The sequence below is a fragment of the Cyrtonyx montezumae genome, unplaced genomic scaffold (assembly GCF_038088225.1).
Source record: "Cyrtonyx montezumae isolate F1298 unplaced genomic scaffold, pur_monq_1.0 scaffold_59, whole genome shotgun sequence".
Lineage (NCBI taxonomy): Eukaryota > Metazoa > Chordata > Aves > Galliformes > Odontophoridae > Cyrtonyx > Cyrtonyx montezumae.
This window is the reverse complement of record NW_027072066.1, coordinates 1-13,090: the sequence shown is the minus strand read 5'-3', so window position 1 is coordinate 13,090 and position 13,090 is coordinate 1.

The following is a 13,090-nucleotide window of genomic DNA, read 5'->3' as shown; positions in this document are numbered from 1 at the left end:
ACACCAGCAACGGCGGCATCTCCCCCCCCAACCAACACCAGCAACGGCGGCATCTCCCCCCCCAGCCAACACCAGCAACGGTGGCATCTCCCCCCCCAGCCAACACCAGCAACGGCGGCATCTCCCCCCCCAGCCAACACCAGCAACGGCGGCATCTCCCCCCCCAGCCAACACCAGCAACGGCGGCATCTCCCTCCCCAGCCAACACCAGCAACGGCGGCATCTCCCTCCCCAGCCAACACCAGCAACGGCGGCATCTCCCCCCCCAGCCAGCAACAGCTACAACAACTTCTCCCCCCCAGCCAACACTAGCAACGGCGGCATCTCCCCCCCAGCCAACACCAGCAACGGCGGCATCTCCCCCCCCGCCAACACCAGCAACGGCGGCATCTCCCCCCCCAGCCAATACCAGCAACGGCGGCATCTCCCCCCCCCGCCAACACCAGCAACGGCGGCATCTCCCCCCCCAGCCAACACCAGCAACGGCGGCATCTCCCCCCCCAGCCAACACCAGCAACGGCGGCATCTCCCCCCCCAGCCAACACCAGCAACGGCGGCATCTCCCCCCCCAGCCAACACCAGCAACGGCGGCATCTCCCCCCCCAGCCAACACCAGCAACGGCGGCATCTCCCCCCCCCGCCAACACCAGCAACGGCGGCATCTCCCCCCCCGCCAACACCAGCAACGGCGGCATCTCCCCCCCCGCCAACACCAGCAACGGCGGCATCTCCCCCCCCGCCAACACCAGCAACGGCGGCATCTCCCCCCCCAGCCAACACCAGCAACGGCGGCATCTCCCCCCCCAGCCAACACCAGCAACGGCGGCATCTTCCCCCCCAGCCAACACCAGCAACGGCGGCATCTCCCCGCCCAGCCAACACCAGCAACGGCGGCATCTCCCCGCCCAGCCAACACCAGCAACGGCGGCATCTCCCTCCCCAGCCAGCAACAGCTACAACAACATCTCCCCCCCAGCCAACACCAGCAACGGCGGCATCTCCCCCCCAGCCAACACCAGCAACGGCGGCATCTCCCCCCCCGCCAACACCAGCAACGGCGGCATCTCCCCCCCCAGCCAACACCAGCAACGGCGGCATCTCCCCCCCCAGCCAACACCAGCAACAACATCTCCCCCCCCAGCCAACACCAGCAACATCCCCCCTCCAACAACAACACCAGCAACAGCATCTCCTCCCCAGCAACAACAACACCAGCAACAGCATCTTGCCCTCAACAACAACAACACCAGCAACGGCGGCATCTCCCCCCCCGCCAACACCAGCAACGGCAGCATCTCCCCCCCCGCCAACACCAGCAACGGCGGCATCTCCCCCCCCAACCAACACCAGCAACGGCGGCATCTCCCCCCCCCCCCGCCAACACCAGCAACGGCGGCATCTCCCCCCCCGCCAACACCAGCAACGGCGGCATCTCCCCCCCCGCCAACACCAGCAACGGCGGCATCTCCCCCCCCGCCAACACCAGCAACGGCGGCATCTCCCCCCCCGCCAACACCAGCAACGGCGGCATCTCCCCCCCCGCCAACACCAGCAACGGCGGCATCCCCCCCCCCCGCCAACACCAGCAACGGCGGCATCCCCCCCCCCCGCCAACACCAGCAACGGCGGCATCTCCCCCCCCCCCAGCCAACACCAGCAACGGCGGCATCTCCCCCCCCCCCAGCCAACACCAGCAACGGCGGCATCTCCCCCCCCGCCAACACCAGCGACGGCGGCATCTCCCCCCCCGCCAACACCAGCGACAGCGGCATCTCCCCCCCCGCCAACACCAGCGACGGCGGCATCTCCCCCCCCGCCAACACCAGCGACGGCGGCATCTCCCCCCCCGCCAACACCAGCAACGGCGGCATCTCCCCCCCCCGCCAACACCAGCAACGGCGGCATCTCCCCCCCCAGCCAACACCAGCAACGGCGGCATCTCCCCCCCCAGCCAACACCAGCAACGGCGGCATCTCCCCGCCCAGCCAACACCAGCAACGGCGGCATCTCCCCGCCCAGCCAACACCAGCAATGGCGGCATCTCCCTCCCCAGCCAGCAACAGCTACAACAACATCTCCCCCCCAGCCAACACCAGCAACGGCGGCATCTCCCCCCCAGCCAACACCAGCAACGGCGGCATCTCCCCCCCCGCCAACACCAGCAACGGCGGCATCTCCCCCCCCAGCCAACACCAGCAACGGCGGCATCTCCCCCCCCAGCCAACACCAGCAACAACATCTCCCCCCCCAGCCAACACCAGCAACATCCCCCCTCCAACAACAACACCAGCAACAGCATCTCCTCCCCAGCAACAACAACACCAGCAACAGCATCTTGCCCTCAACAACAACAACACCAGCAACGGCGGCATCTCCCCCCCCGCCAACACCAGCAACGGCGGCATCTCCCCCCCCGCCAACACCAGCAACGGCAGCATCTCCCCCCCCGCCAACACCAGCAACGGCAGCATCTCCCCCCCAGCCAACACCAGCAACGGCGGCATCTCCCCCCCAGCCAACACCAGCAACGGCGGCATCTCCCCCCCCGCCAACACCAGCAACGGCGGCATCTCCCCCCCCAGCCAACACCAGCAACGGCGGCATCTCCCCCCCCAGCCAACACCAGCAACAACATCTCCCCCCCCAGCCAACACCAGCAACATCCCCCCTCCAACAACAACACCAGCAACAGCATCTCCTCCCCAGCAACAACAACACCAGCAACAGCATCTTGCCCTCAACAACAACAACACCAGTAACGGCGGCATCTCCCCCCCCGCCAACACCAGCAACGGCAGCATCTCCCCCCCCGCCAACACCAGCAACGGCGGCATCTCCCCCCCCAACCAACACCAGCAACGGCGGCATCTCCCCCCCCCCCCAGCCAACACCAGCAACGGCGGCATCTCCCCCCCCGCCAACACCAGCAACGGCGGCATCTCCCCCCCCGCCAACACCAGCAACGGCGGCATCTCCCCCCCCGCCAACACCAGCAACGGCGGCATCTCCCCCCCCGCCAACACCAGCAACGGCGGCATCCCCCCCCCCCGCCAACACCAGCAACGGCGGCATCTCCCCCCCCCCCAGCCAACACCAGCAACGGCGGCATCTCCCCCCCCCCCAGCCAACACCAGCAACGGCGGCATCTCCCCCCCCGCCAACACCAGCAACGGCGGCATCTCCCCCCCCGCCAACACCAGCAACGGCGGCATCTCCCCCCCCCGCCAACACCAGCAACGGCGGCATCTCCCCCCCCCGCCAACACCAGCAACGGCGGCATCTCCCCCCCCCGCCAACACCAGCAACGGCGGCATCTCCCCCCCCCGCCAACACCAGCAACGGCGGCATCTCCCCCCCCCCCCAGCCAACACCAGCAACGGCGGCATCTCCCCCCCCCGCCAACACCAGCAACATCTCCCCTCCAACAACAACACCAGCAACAGCACATCCTCCCCAGCAACAACAACACCAGCAACAGCATCTCGCCCTCAACAACAACACCAGCAACAGCATTTCCCCCCCCAGCCAACACCAGCAACAGCATTTTCCCCCATCCCATTGGTCTCTCACTCCCACCGTCACACCCACCTCCATGTCTTCTCTCAGTGAGACTCCCTGATCTCACCCCCAGTGATACCTCAACATCACCCCAGTGATAGCAAACAATGTCCCCCAACAACGTCATCTTCCAGCATTACCCCAGTGTCACTCCTTGACTTCAGCCCCCATTGATACCCCGACATAACCCCCCAGTGTCACTGCTGTATTTCACCCCACAACAGTGTCACCCCACATCTCTCCTCAATGTGACCCATAGCAGTCCCACAGTGAACCATCACTTTATGACCCCCGGGAGGCAGCAAAACGCTGTAAAGCAGAGAGCAGAACCCGGCAGCGGTGGGTGGGACAGGTAGTGCCAACAGGGTGTCCCCTGCACCAAAGGGCACTGTGCCCATCCCCCACTGCTGCCTCTCTCCAGCTGTGCTTCTCATCAGGATCTGAAGGGTTTGTTCCATTGCTGCACCGCATCTGCGTGGCCAGCGCAGGACACGGAGCCCAAGTGGAACTTCTGCTTGGGCAACAGCTCTTGGTTTGGTGCCCAACACAGCCTCCCAGGTTCAGCCCCAATGTGTCACCCCAACATTACTCCCTGATGTCCTCCCCCCAGGTGAGGCCCTAAAGTCACCCCCCACCGTTCATGCCCCACAGCACCCCAACTACATCAGCCCAAAGCATCTCTGTCCTACAGGAACCTAACGCTCTCAGCCCCCAGCATCCTCCCCCAACATCACTTCCTGGTGTCACCCCAGCATTGCCCCACAGCATCTCCCCATAACATCATCCCCCCCATAATGGGATGGACAGCACAGCAAAACAGCATAACAACCAACTCCCATCAAATGAGAACAATGTCCAAATACAACAAACGTGGACACAAGTACCAAAGAGAGAAACTACCCTACCTTGGACGATCTCCAGTACGTAGAGAGCTCCAGGAAGAACCGCTCACCTCCACTTCCTGCCCTTAAATGAGGGAGAGGAAGGGGTGGTCCTGGCCCCTCCCCTTCCTGTCATCAGTGGCATTGCACACACCTGAGCTCCCCCGGTTTGGCCCCACCCCCTACCACGTGCGCCATCACTGCTCCAAGTCCTCACTCAGCATTTCCACTGCCTCCCCAGCGTCACCCCAACATCACCAGTACAGCGTCACCCCAACATCACCACTACAGCATCACCTGAACATTACCAATAGAGCATCACCCCAACATCACCACTACAGCATCACCCCAACATCCCCCAACAGCGTCACCCCAACATCCCCCCAACAGCGTCACTCCAACATCACCACTACAGCGTCAACCCAACATCACCACTACAGCGTCACCCCAACATCACCACTACAGCATCACCTGAACATCACCAATACAGCATCACCCGAACATTACCAATACAGCATCACCCGAACATCATCACTACAGCGTCACCACTGCATCACCACTACAGCATCACCTGAACATTACCAATTCAGCATCACCCCATCACTCCAACAGCGCCACTCCAGCACCATCACTACAGCGTCACCCCCAAATCACTACTACAGCATCACCCCAGCATCATCACTGCATTACCACTACAGTGCCACCCCAACATCACCACTACAGCGTCACCCCAACAGCGTCACCCCAACCGAGTCACCCCAACATCGCCCCCCAGTGTCACTCCTCATCACTCGAATGTCATTTCAGCGTCACTCCCTGCTGTCACCCCAATTTCACCCCCACTGTCCCTCCCTGGTGTCACTCCCCCAGCATCACCCCAACATCGCTGCTGTCACCCCACACCGTCCCCCTGTCCCCCAATCCCCACGCTGTCCCCCTGTCCCTCCATCCCTCCCTGGCCCCCATCCCTGCTGTATCCCCCCCGTCCCCCCATGTCCCTCTGGTCCCACCTGCTTGCTCTGGCCCCCAAGTGCAGTGCAGTGCCCCACAAGCGGTTCTATGTCACCTTTGGTGTCACCTTGTCAATGGTTTACGGGCAGGTTTGGCCCGGTTCCGTGACGATTGGTGCAGGGGACCCACAGACCCACGCCCCAGGAAAGGGGAAGGGGGACAGGGAAAAGGGAAAAGGGAGATGGGCCTAGAAACAAAACAGCGGCAACGATCTGAGGAGGAAAGCTAATTTACTAAATAAGATATTGGAAAGCAAAAAAACACAATATAATACAATATAATTGGAATTAAAGCTAATAAATCAAATAAAATGAGCAAGAGAGAGTGTCCGATAAACTGAAGGCCTTACACTAACGCTGAAGGCGAGACGGCAGCGAGCACCCACTGCTGAGTCGATCCCAAAGGAAAGAGAGTGTCCCGTGACCACAGACAGTTTTTATCTTTCCCTCTGAGCGTAAACACGTAAGAACGCAAAGCATCGCAAAGTCCTCTAGGGAATGTAGTTCTTCTCTTCTGAGACAGGTATACCTGGAACTATCGATGATCCACGGAGCTGGAGCATTAACTCTTTAACTCTAAATGCACTACATGATGTTATGATGTGGAATACCAGTACCAAAAATCATAAAACCATGACACACCTCCACCAGCATCTGTGGGGACAGTCCAGCGCTGTGTCCCCTGTCTCCTATGTCGCCACGTGCCCCCCATGTCCCCCCATGTCCCCGTGTCCCCTCAGTGCCCTCGTGTCCCACCATGACGTCACCGTGGTGATGGTGCACAGCACGGGGTGGCCGACATGGCACAGCGGTGTCCCCACCTCTGTCCCTGCTGTCACCAGAACTGTCACCACCACCTCCCCACAATTGATGGGTACTGGGGATGCGCCCTTGAGGGATGTGGGGACACTGGGGACACTAGGGGTGACACTGGGGACACACTGACATTGAGGACAGTGGGGAGATATTGAGGGGATATTGTGGGTAAGCTGATGGTGTGGCGACACTGGGGCATCAGGACATGGAGAGGGACACTGTGGGGATCCAGGGGGATGCGAGGACACTGTGGATGTTGGGGAGACACTGCGGATGTTGTAGAGACATCGTGGAGCAGTGGGGGATGTGGGGACAATGGGGCAGTAATGGGGGAGCTCATCCGTTGATCATCCCCCCCTGCTGGACAGGCAGACCTGGTTTATTTTAGTTTATTCACACCTGTATGGGAACTGTCAGCCATTACTTACACCTGTATGGGAACTGTCAGTCACAGCCTGAGCTGTGATGGAGCACCTGGTGAGGGGGGCGTGGCCAGCCCTGGGAGCACAGGTGGGAGCAGTTGAGCCGTGGGAGGGGATAGGAGGGGATCCCTGGCTCCACCCCCTCCCTGCCCTCATTTAAGGGCCGGCAGCCACAGGGGCAGCATCTCAGCCTGTAGCTGCTCCCTATGTGGTATGGGGTGAGTGTTGCAACTTGGAGTGTGGTCAGTGATTTTTATTTTGCTTTTGGGTTATCCTTTTTGTCATTTGGGGGCTCTGATTCTGGTTTAAAGGAGCTGTGTTTGCTCTCTTTGTTCTCTCTATGCCCTTTCTTTTTTCTGTAAGGGAGGTGCTGGGGTTATTTCTTTTTCTCTGAACTGGTGATGGAGAAGCTGCTGTTTATTCCATTCTTTCACTACTGCCTCATTTCTGGAATGCTTCAGTCAGCCGCAGGGTAATGCTGCTCAGCTGATGGAGCACTGCAGCTCTGGGAATGCCTAGAGCTTATGCCCTTTTCTGTAAAAGGGTTCAGTATTCTCACAATCTTTTTTGTGTTTCTTTTTAAAGCTTTTTTCTTTTCTGGTTAAGTCTTTGTTTCTTCCTTTACAGTTTTCATCTCATCATCTCCCCCCTGGGGTTCTGAACTTTGTCTGCTCCTGCATCATCCTAGCCTGTTTCACAGCTGTGGTAAATGGTGCTCTCCATCAGTTCAGGGGGAGCATGGTTTAAAGGCATTTTGTGACTTGTTATCACATAATGAATTATGTTTTGTTTCTTTGCTCTGGTCTCTTTTTACAGCTCAGTGGTGTTTAAGGCTTGTCGGGACTCCTTTAATTGATGGTGTAAGTATTGTGGGATCTGCAGAGCAGGAAATGGAACACTGTGAGCCCCTCGTTGGTGCATCACTTGTATGCAGGAAGGTTTTCTGTTGGCCGTGGTAAGAGATGAAGTGAGGTTACAAGTGCTCCTTTCTCAGAGGAGCACGTTTGTGTAAGAGGTGCTGCTCTGTATGTGTGGGGCAGTGCCTTCATTGCTGTTCTGTGTCCAACAGGTGGCTATAGGGAGCTGCAGCACTCCTGGGGATACAGCAGTTGCACCGAGGAACGTGGGGTGCTCCACGAAAGCAGTGAGGAAACCAAAGCTGCGTCTCCTGGGATGGCTCAGAACCGGACTTTGCTGACTGGTAACTGGTCACCCACACAGGTAAGGACAGCACACACTCACTGCTGCTTTTCTATCACCTACCATGGCACAATGTAGTCCTCCCAGAGCTTTTTCCTGTGCTTTAGGATACCCAAAAGCTGCCTGTCCTTTTCATTTTCCTCCTGGGTGTTGTCCTTGCCCTTTCCCTTGTCTTTCTTTGCCTTATTCTTCTTCCCTTTTTGCTGTTTTCTTACTTTTGCTTGGTTTTTCTCCTGGCATCGTTCTCTTGGCCCCATGGTGCATTCCTTGCATTGTTCCCCTTCCATTCCCTGTGCTTTCCCTTTTTCTTCTCCTTGTCTTTTGCCCTTTCCCTGGGCATTCTAGCGCCGTTCTCTCACCCCAGCTCTGGGCCTTTTTGCGTCGCTCTGTTGTTCCTGTAGTGCATTTCTTGCACTGTTCCCCTTCCATGCCCTGTGCTTTCCCTGTTTCTCCTCCTTGTCCTTTGCCTTTTCCCTGGGCATTTTAGCGCCATTCTCTCATCCCAGCTCTGGGCCTTTTGGCGTCGCTCGCTTTGCCCCATCGCGCGTTCCCTGGGCTTTCTCTGTTTCTCCTCATTGTCTTTTGCCATTTCCCTGGACTTTTTAGCGCCGTTCTCTTGTTCCAGCTCTGGGCCTTCATTTGGCGTCGCTGTGTTGTTTCTGTAGTGCATTCCTTGCACTGTTCCCCTTCCATACCCTGGGCTTTAGTGCATTTAGTGCAATTTAGTAGTTGGGTAGAGATAGTGATAGGAGGATGGTTGGACTAGATGATCTTATAGGTCCTTTCCAACCTTATGAACTTATTCTTCGTGCCATTCTCCTTGCCCTCATCTTTGTCATCTTTGCTGTGTCTTTCCCTGAATTTTCTTCCCTTGGCCCAGCTCTGGCCCTTTTCTTTGCACTGCTCTCTTGGCCCCGTAGTGCACTCCTTGCGCCATCCCCTGTGCTGTTCTCCTTTGTTCTTCCCCTTGCCTTTCCCTGCACCATTCTCCTTGCCTTTCTTTTGCTTCATCTTTCCCTGGGATTTCACTTTAGCTTTTCCTTGCCTGGGATGCGTTGGAGGCAGCTTTGTTTTTAATCATCACCTGAACTGTAATCTTAATGGGAGCTCTAAAGGTAATTGTAATCATGTGCAGCGTAACCGTAAACTTAATGCTAGTTGTCTTTTTCCTACTTATCTCTGTTAACCCTATTTAACAACATCTAGATCCTCCATTAACACCGATTGCCTGGAGCACTGCAGCCAGAGTCCAGCAGCCGGACCTCAGCCTACAGCAGTCAGCATCAAGACCCTGCACTTCCTGACTCTACTGAGCCTCTGTATCCCTGCTGCCCCCACCCCTCTCCCTCCCATCTCCCAGGCACTCTTTCCAAGGGAGCTGTGCAGCTGCGGGACTAGGTGGCCCACAGAAGGTAATTCCTCAGAGCCCCGCATGCTGGGACGGAGCTGTTCCACCGTAGGTGCAGTAGAGCCCGGGGATAGCACCAACAGGAGCACTCGGTGAGTTTTCTGGGAGCTGTCAGCAGGCAGACTTGTTGGTTCTCCCATATTGCGTCCTGACCTTCCACGTGTCTCAGCAGCGCTTCTCTGAGGATCTGCTGCACCATCTTTCCCAGCACAGAGGTGAGATTGAGGGGTCGGTGGTTCCTGGGGTCATCCTTTGTCTACATTTTCCAAAGAAGTGTAATGCTGCCTTTATTCTTCTCACCAGGGACTTCACCTGATTTCTGTGACTTCAAGCACCATTGAGAGCAGCTCTGCGACTCCATCAGCTCGTTCCTCAGGACTCCAGGATGCGTCTCATGGGCACCCATAGACTTCGGGACACTCCGGTTCCCCAGGCGGTCCGGTACCTGATCTTGGCTCACAGTGGGGGGTGGGCGGCATCGCTTCCCCAGTCTCCATATCCCAAACCAAGCATCTGAGGGCTGTGTGATGAGCAGTCATCAGAGGGGACAAGCAATAAAACTGAGCACCGAACCTTCTCCTTGTGCTCTGTTACAGTTGCAGCACTGCTCCTGGTGAGCAGCATTGTGCACAGGGTTCAACCACGTTGCTCTAGGAAAGGAGCAGTGCTGTGTGTGTTTGTGTAAGAGACGTTGCCCTGTATGTGTGGGACAGTGCCTTCATTGTTTTTCTGTGTCCAGCAGGTGGCCATGGGGAGCTGCAGCACTCCTGGGGATGGAATGTGGAAGCGGCGAGGAATGGGAAGCTGCATTTCCTGGAACGTTCTGGAACCGGACTGTGGTGACTGGTAACTGTTCCCCCAACCAGGTAAGGGCTGCGCACACCCACCGGTGATTGCCCATCATGCCGTGCAGTGCTCCCAGAGCTTGTTCCAGTGCTGTAGGGTACCCAGAGCTGCCTGTCTGTTTCCTTCTGGCTGTTTTCTTTGTCTTTACCCCTTAGCTTTCCCTGTGGCATTTTCTTTGCCTTTCCCCTTTGCTTTTCTCTGCACCTTTCCCTGTTTCTTCTCCTTGCCCTTTGCCTTTCCCTGCAGTGTTTTCCTTGCGTTTGCCCTAAGTTCTGCCCTGACCTCCTCTTGGCATTGTTCTCTGCCCCCCATTGCTTTCCCTGCGCCATTCCCCTTCCTCACCCTTTTGCTTCTGTCTCTGACTGGGCCTTTATGTGCTGTTTTCTTGGCCCATTTCCAGGCCCTCTCTTGGCATCGTTCTCTTGGCCCCTTCGATGCATTTCCTGCATCATTCCCCTTCCTTGCCATGGCTTTCCCTGCAGTGTTCTTCTTGTGTTTGCTGTTAGTTTTGCTGGGGCCTTGTTTTTGTGCCATTCTCTTGGTCCAGCTCGGGGCCTTCTCTTGGCCCTGTACTCTTGACCCCCATAGTGCTTTCTTGGGTTTCTGCGCCGTTCCCTCCCTCCCTTTCTCCTTCTTGGGTTTTTGCGCTGTTCCCTCCCTCCCTCCCTCCCTTTCCCCTTCTTGGGTTTTTGCGCCGTTCCCTCCCTCCCTCCCTCCCTTTCCCCTTCTTGGGTTTTTGCGCCGTTCCCTCCCTCCCTCCCTCCCTTTCCCCTTCTTGGGTTTTTGCGCCGTTCTCTCCCTCCCTCCCTTTCCCCTTCTTGGGTTTTTGCGCCGTTCTCTCCCTCCCTCCCTTTCCCCTTCTTGGGTTTTTGCGCCGTTCCCTCCCTCCCTTTCCCCTTCTTGGGTTTTTTGTACTGCTCCCTTGTTTTCTCTTTGTGTTGCTCTGGCTCTGTGTTGTTTTTGCTGCCTTTGCCCTTTGTTTTGCCTTGGCTTTTCCTGTGATGCTGTTTATGCCCTTCTCCTGGCACTGTTCTCGTGGTGCTGCTGTGGTCCTTCTCGTCGTGCCGTTCTGTTTCCTCCTGTTTTCCCCTCGGCATTACCTGCACAGTTCTCCTCACCTTTGCCTTTATCTCATTGTCTTTTCCTGAGATGTTCTTGACTTTGCATGCCCTGCCTCTTCTCGGTTCCTTTTCTTTGTTTTTTTTCTTGGGATTTCACCTTGCTTTTGCCTGCCCTGGGTTCTTGCTTGCCTTTGCTTCACTGGGTTCGGTTGGGTGGCAGCTTAGGTTTTAATGCTGATTTGAACCCCAAGCTTAATGGGAGCACTAAAGATAATTGTATTAATGCACACTGTAACTGTAATACTAACCCTAACTGTCCATTTCCTATTGATTACTGTATTAACCCCATTAAAAACCATTCAACCCAACGGTGATGGTAACGCCCAACTCTCCAGTAACTCTGATTGCACAGAGACATTCCCGCACTCCCAATTGCATCTGATCACCAAACTCCTTTGTGTCACCGTGTCTCATGGCCCCAGGTGTCTTGAGCAGCGCACACAGTGCAGCCCCCATGTTTCTGAACAGTGCACTCACTCTTTGTTGTGTTCCGCAGGTGGGAGCGGAGAACTGCGCCGTAAAAACCACATGGAGGGATCCATTGTTCTTCACAGAGTCGGTGAGAAACGGTAAGCTGCAACTCCTGGAATGGCACTTTGCTGCCCAGCTGCCTTAAGAGGTAAGGACAACGTTTGTGCACCAATGTTTATTTATGAATAAATTACTGTGTTTCTAGAAGATGGTTATCCCGTTGTGTTGTACTGCATCACTTTGTGCCCCGGATTTCAATCTGGGTCACTGTAGCGTAGAAGTAGAGTGTGCGTGTGTGTGTGCATGTGTAGTTTTAACCTAAGAACCATACAGCAGTACAGGCATAGTGACAGAACTCTACACCTCAGTTGTGCACTGTGACCATCTCTGACCTTCAAAGTTATATCTCAAACAACTCTAAAAGTTCTTTGTAATAACCCTAACCTGACTCTTGCACCGTTTACAGCGTCGGGCTGACGGCGAGCTCTACTTGCATCTCTGCATTTGTAGAGTTAACAATGTCTCTTTCTAAATGATGTCTCTTGTTGTTACAGGTGAAGGTCTCTTCAGCACTGCTCAGTTCTGGCCCATAGCGTCACCTGCAGTTGTAAACACACGGTGTGGGATGCAGCACTCACATCGATTGTACTTCGTTCCATCGTCCTCAGCCCGGCGATCCAACGTGTCCACGTCTGTCTGTCCACATCTCTTCTACGGCGGCCAATCGACGCTTCCTTCCGCCGCGACGCCGTCTCCAGACTTGTGCAGGTGCACTCTGTCCCTCACCCAGATCATCAATAAAGATTTTGGACAGGCCCCAATTCCACTTGGGACATGACACTGGTTATAGTCCCACCCTATGGGCGCTGCCATGGCACTTGTTCTTTATGCAGGCAATATTGTCCCCGTCCCAGCACCCCCCTGTAGTTATCTCCTGGAGAATCCCATGGCTCATTGTGTCCAGTATTTTGCCTCACTTACGGGGTCGGGTTAGCTTTGCTCTGAGTTTCCTTGTCCAGCAGGCTGACCCAAACCCGTAACCAACACCCAGAGTTTGCAAGGAGTCCTTTTGCACTCCTTTCCAATTGGATTGAGACTCGTGCCGGTTTGCGGCCAATTGGAGATCGGCGCTGATTTCAGCGCAGCAGGGGCTTTTGCCTTTCCCAAATTGAATTGAGTTAGGCCTTGCTTACGGGGTTGGGTTAGCTTTACTCAGTTTTTCCTTGTAGAGTAGGCTAACCCAACCTCGTAACCAACGCATGGCCGTTGGTTGGAGACCTTTTGCTCCTTCCCGGCCACTTTGAGACTCGTGCCGGTTTGCGGCCACACTGAGATGGATGCTGATTTCTGCTCACGC